Consider the following 8,654-nt stretch of genomic DNA (forward strand, 5'->3'; position numbering starts at 1 on the left):
AAAAGAGAATTAATTATTTAAGTGCACAAGACCAATGTGCTTAGAGACACCAAAGAATTTAGTGAAAAAAAAACCCAAAACATTATAGAATTTTGATATTTAATTTTTAAGCCTACTATATTTAATAAGAAAAACCCATTGCAAGATAGAGGCTGTGAAGCAATGTGACAAAATAATGTCCTGAAAGGGGAAACACAAATGCTTAAAATGTCTTAAGTAGCAGCAAGTCTCCATGAAACCTTTCGTAAGGAAGAAACTCACATAGTACAGTTAAGTTGCAACCTAAAATGACCATGATGACTAACACCTACCTTCTAGTGTTTATTTATGCTTAATTTTTTCAGTGTAACTTTTCTAACTTCAGTAACAGTATGTTTATTTCCCAATTTTGTATTGTTTTTCATGGTACCGAGGCGACATTAATTCTAACAATAGATAATCCTTTTCATGCAAGATATTGATCTTTGGATAAGACAAGTATTTAGAATAATAAACTACTGCATCACTGCTACAGATTATATTAGATTGATGGAGCAGAAGTATGGATTCCACAAACTTTCATTTCCATGAAGTTTTGGAGGTGATGCAAACACAAGTCATTTTCCAAGCTCAGCAGTTGTTTGAATATATAAATCTGCTGGATGAACTTGGTAGTATATTTCCTAAATCTGGTTTTTGCTTATTGGCTTTATGGTTTGGAGTTTTTTGTTTGTTTGTTTGTTTTCCTGTTAATAATGTTGCAAGGGTTGATGCTGGGCTATTTGAAATAATGAATTGCAGTACAAGAAAAGTTAAATTGTACAAAATTTACAGGTCCAGGCTAATCCTGCATCTTCAAAAGGTATACAGAAACTTCAGTTCTGTTACAGAGAAATCAAAACTAGCCATGTTTAGATCTTACCCAATTTCTGAGCCTGGATGATATTCATTGATTCCTGATGACTTTTAACAATGTATTTATTAAATTATTTAAAAATGGTATAATATATAGTGAAGACTGACAAGCTTAAGATCGATTATCTCCTCTAAAATGAATCACCTGTGTATTAGATCAGTACTTAAGGGGCAGGAGAAAAATCCCAAACTTTAATACTGAACTTTCTGGAATTACACCACCATCTTAAGGAATAAAACCTTATGTAAACGTTTGGATTAATACAGACTTCAGACATTTCCATCTCTCAGAGGAGATGGAATAGCTCAGTAGAAGCATGTGCTGATGGCTGAAAGCTCATAGGGAGATTTTTTTCTAAGGACTATTTGGTACACTGTGTATCTATTGTGGATTTGGTCCTGCTAACTTCCCACATGGACATTCCTAGCACCTAAAAGAAAAGGTCTTTATAGGAGACAACTGATCAGCTTCAGATGTTTTCACATAGCAAATTAATGTGGATAGTTAACACGCTATAAATTCAACACTGCTTATTAATATAATTTATAGATAAACCCTAATTAAATGCTGCCACTGCAGTTAATTTATGCTATTAAGGGGCTGGCTCGATAAAATAGGTGCAAAAACTACTATTGATTCACACATCTCATCTCTAAGATATTTGGACCATTTTTACTCAGTTTGTAACAAAAGGACTTTTATTCTCAAAGCTGTCAGAGCTACAAACTCAAGTAAAAACATGAAAGCTAATCTTGCCGCTTTATTGCTTGTTTTCATGTGCCCAACATGAAATTGAATTGATTCTTTAAACCAGAACCTTTATTAGCAGAAGCACCCAAAGAGAACCCTGCTCAAACACACAGAACACTCCTGTCCCTGCTTATGGGGCTATCACAAAAACTAGCAACTACTTGTTTCTTATCAAAATGCACACTCGGAACTTAACTGCATGCAAGCAGCAGTAAAAATTTGCCAGTTTTACGTATATATTTTATACTAAAAGCAAAGTTAAGAATTTTTTCCTACCATATTTTCAAAGGCATCACTCTAATGGAGGAATATAACACGTTACAGTAACATTCCCGATTAAAAGAGAATTGCTGCAGTCAGTGATATGCAGTGATTTATTTGGTGATAAGGAGTATTAAAAACTTTTAGAACTCATTTAGTGTACTGCAGGTGAGATGTGATTGAATACTACTGTAGAGCCACAGCTCCCAGAGGTTTTAATCAATACATTTTTATGTTTTCCTATCATATCTGCCTTGCTTTATATCCTCCGAGCATGCTCTGAACATAAGGGGTAGATGTTTTATATTCAAGCAAATATGGAGAACTGGTGAACTCAACTATTCTGATTCTCATCAGTTAATTTTTCATGTATGATGCAAAGCACATTGTAACAAATTATATTAAGGAATCTATTAACAATAACCACTTGCATTCCCTTCTGATAGGATTTTTTAACTTTTCATACTTTTCTCTAGAGTCTGGAGTATTTTACTACAGCACAAAACTGAAAAAGTCTGCCAAAAAAGACAAAAACCAAAGCAAACCAACATTCTCCCCCCACTGCAAACTCACACAAACCACACCTGACAAGGAAGCAAAGGATTTATCACGGGTCTTACCCAGCAATACTGTTATCTTTGCTATTGTTTAAAATATCTGTTTTGCTTTAATATAATACACTGGAATGTTACTGAAATTAAATGCAATTTAACTGAAAAAGAAAATCAACAAAAACGCCAAAACCCAACCCCCACACTAAACATAAAAAACAAACAAACAAAAAAAACCAAAACCCCAAAACAAAAACCACATCAAAATGAAAACAAAAATAACCCAACCAAACCAACAACAACAAAAAAAAAGCCACAAAAAAAAACAACACCTAAACCAAAGGTTAATTTGAAGATGATGTGGGAACAGTGTGTTGATATAAAAGAATTATAAAGATTATGACATAACAATTACAATTATTTATTACAAGTTATTTTTAGAAAACAAGACAATAACATAACATACATCTATGACATTTACTTACGACAGTATTTTTTTATGCATTTTTACTATTCACTGTTACCCACAAAAAGTTGTGATTTAAAGCCTTTAAAGGTTATTATAAATCACAAAACTTAAGTTTTATTTGTACTGAAGGAGAAAAATACAGGCCAAGCCACATGCATAAATTTTAAAGGCAGAGGTAGAATGGAATTTTTTACCAAACTCACTAAAACTTCAAAATTAGAATTGAAAATATAAAATAATTAGACACAAACATTTTATTACTCTTTAAAATGCTAAGATTTAGCAGGACTGCATTCTAGCAAGTTACATGAGGATACCAATAATAACCTGCCCTGTGTTGTAAATACTGTCTTTAAGGAGCAAATGGATTTGAGGAATAATCACAGTGAATAAGCATGTTCACAATTTATGCGGTTGAAGAATAATTCAAAGTATAAACCATCTACATTCCCCCTCTCTTCCCTCCTCCTCATCTTCCAATCCTTTTTCTCAGAAATAGAAGTGTTTTTACATAATTGGTAATTTGACATAATGGTCAAATTCAAGAGGAAAGCTCATTTTCACACCTGCAATTTCTCTCTTGAAGTTAACACTTAAAACAGTACACACTACATATCACATTCAGATGCGACTGATCCCTAAATGTGACTATAAATTTGAAGAATGTAACCATGTAAACTAAAAGGTATCATAGCAAAATAAACATGCCTTAAGGAGAACTTTTTGCCTGTTTAAATCACTGGCTGTAGGTCCTGAGCACTTGTATTTTTTTAGTATGAAGATTGGCCATTTTATCTACAGGTGTACACAGGAGGATTTAAAATATTTCATGATTACATTCTGGCCAACTGCAAGAGAAAAATAATTTTAACCCCTTGTGGGGAAAGACTTAAAATGTGTGTACATCAACAGCAGGAATTGAGAAAGATACGTAAGGAAAACAGAGAAGCAGTAAGTTAAATGGCAAGGGATTTTTGGTGTTGCTGTTAACAGCCAGTTTGGTGACAGTTTCTGTGTGTAGTTAAAGCAACGTATTAAGTCTGTTCACAACAGAAAATTAATAGGAACATTACATTTCCCTCTACACATGGCAAATGGGGGGGGTGTGTTCTCCTATTTACATATTTTGATACCAAGTTTTATTGTGTTATAATCTGACTACTGATTTTACTGCCCTTGTCTTTATTTGCCTTCTATTTATTGGCATTATTTTGCCAACAAGTCAAACAAAAACAAGGTGCCAAATTCCCACTCTATTGATATTGAAGTAAAAGGGACCAAAAGATTCATGTAGCGCCACACAGTAAGGAAGTCAGCAGCATAAGATGGTCTTCATACAGAACAAGCACTGCAAATTTCTGTATCACTAGCAAGATGAAAACAGGTGTAGTCCTTAGTTATGAGGTTCACATGTTACAGCTTTTCAGTTTTGTTCCACCAGATGGCAGGTGAAAGTTTTTATTTCCATATACAATCTGATATAGCAAATTACACTAGTATTACAGTTCTTGTAAGCAGAATCTTGAATTATTTACACTAGATGTTTTGGCTTGCTCAGAGGCAGGTCATTGAAGCGTTTGGCTTCTGGATTAGTGGTAAATTAAATTTCAAAATTAAAAATGCATAAACTAAAAAGCTTAAATATGCTGAACCATTCAGATTACCCTGTCTTGGAAAAATGAGACTGAGGAGGAACACAAATATATACAAGGATGTGATGTATTTCTGTACTGAACAATTTTAACTCCAACTGAGATGGTAAGAACACATTAATTGTATTTAAACATTATATTAAATCCATCCATTATATTTAAACATTATATTAAATCCCTCCATTATATTTGCTCGCTTCTGGAATTGAATAAACTCTCCCAAGACATTCTCTTTTTGTTTCTAGTTGTTCTACATCTCCAATATGATTATTAACCCTAGGAACAAAGCCATCACAGGGAAATGCTCTGAAAATACCTACCCCACCTAGCTTTAATAGATTAGAAAGTCAACAAAACAAACCACAAAAACTGTTTTTGCAAAACCTTAAGTCCAGGGCCTCAGCCCTGTAAAAGTTAGTTTTCTCCGTCCATGTAAAATGCCACTGAAAAAAAGGGTTCAACTTCTCTCTCTTCAGAACAGAAAGACCTTCTATCCAGTGTAAAAGCAAAGAGCTCAGATACTTACAGCACATCAACATCCCTGCTTTAGTTTTGGATCTCCCAACTGGCCCCACTTACCGTGCTGTAGTTCATCTCAAGGAGCAAACTCAAGGCACAGGAGAGGTACACTTCTTTGATAAAATCCTATGAACACATCTAACGTGCTCCAGCCACTTGCATTCATTCAGCCCACACAGCCAGCCTACAACCAATGTGGAGTAAAATTCCAGAAACACTTGGAGGGTGGATGTTGGCTCATCAGGACCAGCTGCTCCACCCAGCAGCGCTGTCTCACTGTGCACAACCCTAAGCAATTAACTTCTAGCTATTGAGGCAAGCCACAGGTTTCACGGTTTAGCAATCATTACTAATTGTGCAGCCCACATTCAAGAAGCCTAAAAAAAGAAGAAAATATTCTATTCTCAGCCTTCCCCAAAGAAAGAATTAATGTTCATAACAAAAATGTCAGGGTTATGCTGAAATAAAGACCATTTCTTGTGGCAGTCGGGCATCCAAATTATGGTAACTTGGTCAATTCTATCAAATCTTATCTCAATTCTCTGCAGCTTTTCAATATCTGGCCTTTATCTCCTCTGTTCTACTACTTAAATATTTCAAAAATTTAATTTCTAAAAAATAGGACATGGAATGAAAAATTATCAGGCTGCTAAACCCTCAACCAAGTTCAGCAGCTGCAGATTCCTGAGACAAAACATTACCTGAAAACTGAATGGTGACACTTATTAGAAATAAATTTATTTGTAAAGTAGACCTAAACTATATCTGATAGGGCTTAATTATAGTAATCCATACATATCTAGATGAAATGGATGGAATTACATTCAGAAATCCCTGTGCAACAATTTAAAAATATATTTTTGTTTTGTCTCTAATGTAAGCTATGTATTTGATAGCTTTTTACATGCTATTATGCCCCTAACTACATGTATTTTCCCAGAGCTCCGCCTTGAACTTCAGCAAGAGTAATATTACCTTAAAGGCAGTCTTCATCTGCCTAGGGTTAACTGAACTACTAACATTTAAGACCAGTTTATCTTTAAAATCATATTTTATCATGACATTGTATTTCCATGAGCTATATAAGTACAAGTACAGTATAGTAAATAGAACAAGTACATCAAATACGTAACAGGATACTGCATAATTTCAAGACGGATAATAATGTTTAGATTTATAGGGCTTTGAATTGTAACAAAATATTGCGACACTCATTTGCTTCCTTACTTTGCTTAATACAGTACTACCAGGTATAGTGTTGAGCAGAACAAAGAAAGAATGTACACACCATAATATAACCCAACATCCATATGCACTTAAACTGTGAGGAGAAAATGTTTTTGAAATAGTACCAAATACATCAAAACAAATGCACATTTGGTGATGTCTACACTCCCCTTCTGCCCACATACATAAACCATCCCACAAAATAACACTAACATTTAAGACAGCTGTTTTGCAGAGCCTAAAGAGGCCCATGCAATTATCCACTTTGCTAAATGCTTCAAGCACCTGCCTGTCTCACATTTGGTCAAATAGCAAAAAAAAAAGCCTGAAATCTGATCTTACTTACCTCCACAAGTAACTCCTGCAAGTAACTCCCTATTTCTTAGTTTGATGCAACACTGATCAAACTATTTGAGTAAGAAGAATTGAGTGAGCGATTCAGATTAAGAAAAAGCATCTTGCTTACCTCCTGAAAGAAGAAAGCACGTGAGCGGCAGAAGAAATGGAATATGAAGAGTAGGCAACATAGAGGTGCAGCTTTACATTACATCTTACAAAAAATTTCTGTGTATTTAGCCTGTCATAGTGATCTTTTCCTGAAGCCTTGTTTACTCCCTAAATCTAATCTAAATCAGTATTAGTCTATAATGAAAAGAAGAAAGAATAAACACAAAATTACTGAACCACCTTGAAATGGGAACACAGTTTGAATTTTATTAATTTATTTGGTATGCAATTGAAACCTTCAAACACAAAACTCATCCCTTCTACAAAAAGTTTACCATCTGAGCCAGGCAACAAATGAGATGGTCCAATCTCAAAATGAAGAAAATATATGAATAAGTGCACTTCTTATAATCACACTTACATCTGCCACTAGTAAAATAAAGCTGAAGATGGAACTGACTTCATTGTGAAACAAGGAACTGTGTTTCATTGCAGTTTCATTGACTACTGCAATGAAACACAGGCAGCAAGCAAAAATGGAAGCTGAGGGGAAAGGAAGGCAGAATGTTGCGATTTTAAGACAAGGACAAACAGACTGACTTCAAACCAAAAGGAAACATCAAAATCTGAGAATTTTGGTTGGAACAGAGCAGCTCCCTTGAATTGCTGTTTTCCTGCTTTACATCTACAGCCTAATGCCTGCCATTTCTGCACAGCTGTTCAGTGGCAAGGGGTGAACATAAGAAGCTACTCTCTAACACAGAGAGGATCAAGGTCCTTCTGCTACTCTTGTCCCCAGAATCTAGTGCTAGCTCTGGCTCAGGTGGACAGGAAAGCGTGGAATGCACCCCAAAGGGAACTCATGTGGCTCTGTGCCGCTCTGGTACCTGATCTGGTATCTGCTTCAGCAGCTGTCATGTGGGGCTATGTGGTACAGCTAGGTTTTTAACAAGTATGCAACACATTTTAAAATCATAGTTCAGCTTTTTCTTTAAGAGAAAGTGACATTCCTGATAAAGGGATCAGTCACATAGGAAGCTCAGGTAGGATTAGAGTTAAGGTGATAATGGAAGTAGAATTACAAATGTAGTATTACAATGATACTTAAGTGCAGAAAGCAGGCCTATTTGAATCAAAGAGAATATATTTTAAAGAAATGTTCTTAGGAAGTTTTCAAAGGAGCTGTAAGAAAACAGCTTCCTCTTGCAGATTTAGATAATGCATTTTAGGAGATAGGCATTTTTAATCAAAAAGAATAAAAAGGTCTTTTTGATATAGAAGCACGCAGAAATTGTTTCTATAAACATGCCTCACTATGGATTGAAGCCAAATCTGATGAAAATGTTTGTCAAGTCCAGCAACAACTGGCCTATTTTTTATATTGATCAGATCTGGAATGTAATGCCTTTAACCAATGTTCCAGTAAAAGCTGTCAGCACACAAGCTACCTGCAGAGCTCCCACTTTTAGCCAGCTCTGTACTCTTTATTCTTAAGGAACTAATTACAGCAAGTATAACACTTGTATTTGCTCTGGCTAAAGACAAGATTCAGTTTAGCTCCAATGAACAAGTGTCAAGGAAGGTAAGAACATTTACTACTAGGTGTATGGTCTATGTGTTAAGCCACACAGACTGAAGTCTAGGCATTTAACATGATATCACTGCTCTGTTTGCCAAAGCCAAACAAACCTCATTCTGTGGTCTGAGCACAAATGAGTCAAGAAAGATTTCCTCATCTGGATCTACAGAAGACACACAACCTTTTAGTACTGAATAAGCTGTGTTGTTCATTAGCTTGAAATGCAAATTTGCTAGTATAGCAGAGAGAATGCAGACATCATTTCTGAAGTCTGCAAAAAAGCTGAAAATAAGGAATTGAGTAG

At 35.1% G+C, this 8,654-nt stretch overlaps 1 protein-coding gene across 1 annotated transcript in view; it reads right to left on the reverse strand.

Annotated features, from left to right (window-relative positions):
* The window catches only part of TENM1 (teneurin transmembrane protein 1), a 579,532-nt gene extending 574,238 nt beyond the window's left edge, over positions 1–5,294 (reverse strand). The window contains exon 1 of the mRNA XM_061446104.1: positions 5,158–5,294. The gene's annotated coding sequence lies outside the window, so the exon portion shown is untranslated. The remainder of the gene's footprint in view (positions 1–5,157) is intronic.
* Positions 5,295–8,654: the final 3,360 nt, after the last annotated feature.

The sequence above is a fragment of the Pezoporus flaviventris genome, unplaced genomic scaffold, assembly GCF_033815535.1.
Source record: "Pezoporus flaviventris isolate CSIRO_AGI_PZ_B2104156 unplaced genomic scaffold, CSIRO_AGI_Pfla_v1 ptg000005l, whole genome shotgun sequence".
Lineage (NCBI taxonomy): Eukaryota > Metazoa > Chordata > Aves > Psittaciformes > Psittacidae > Pezoporus > Pezoporus flaviventris.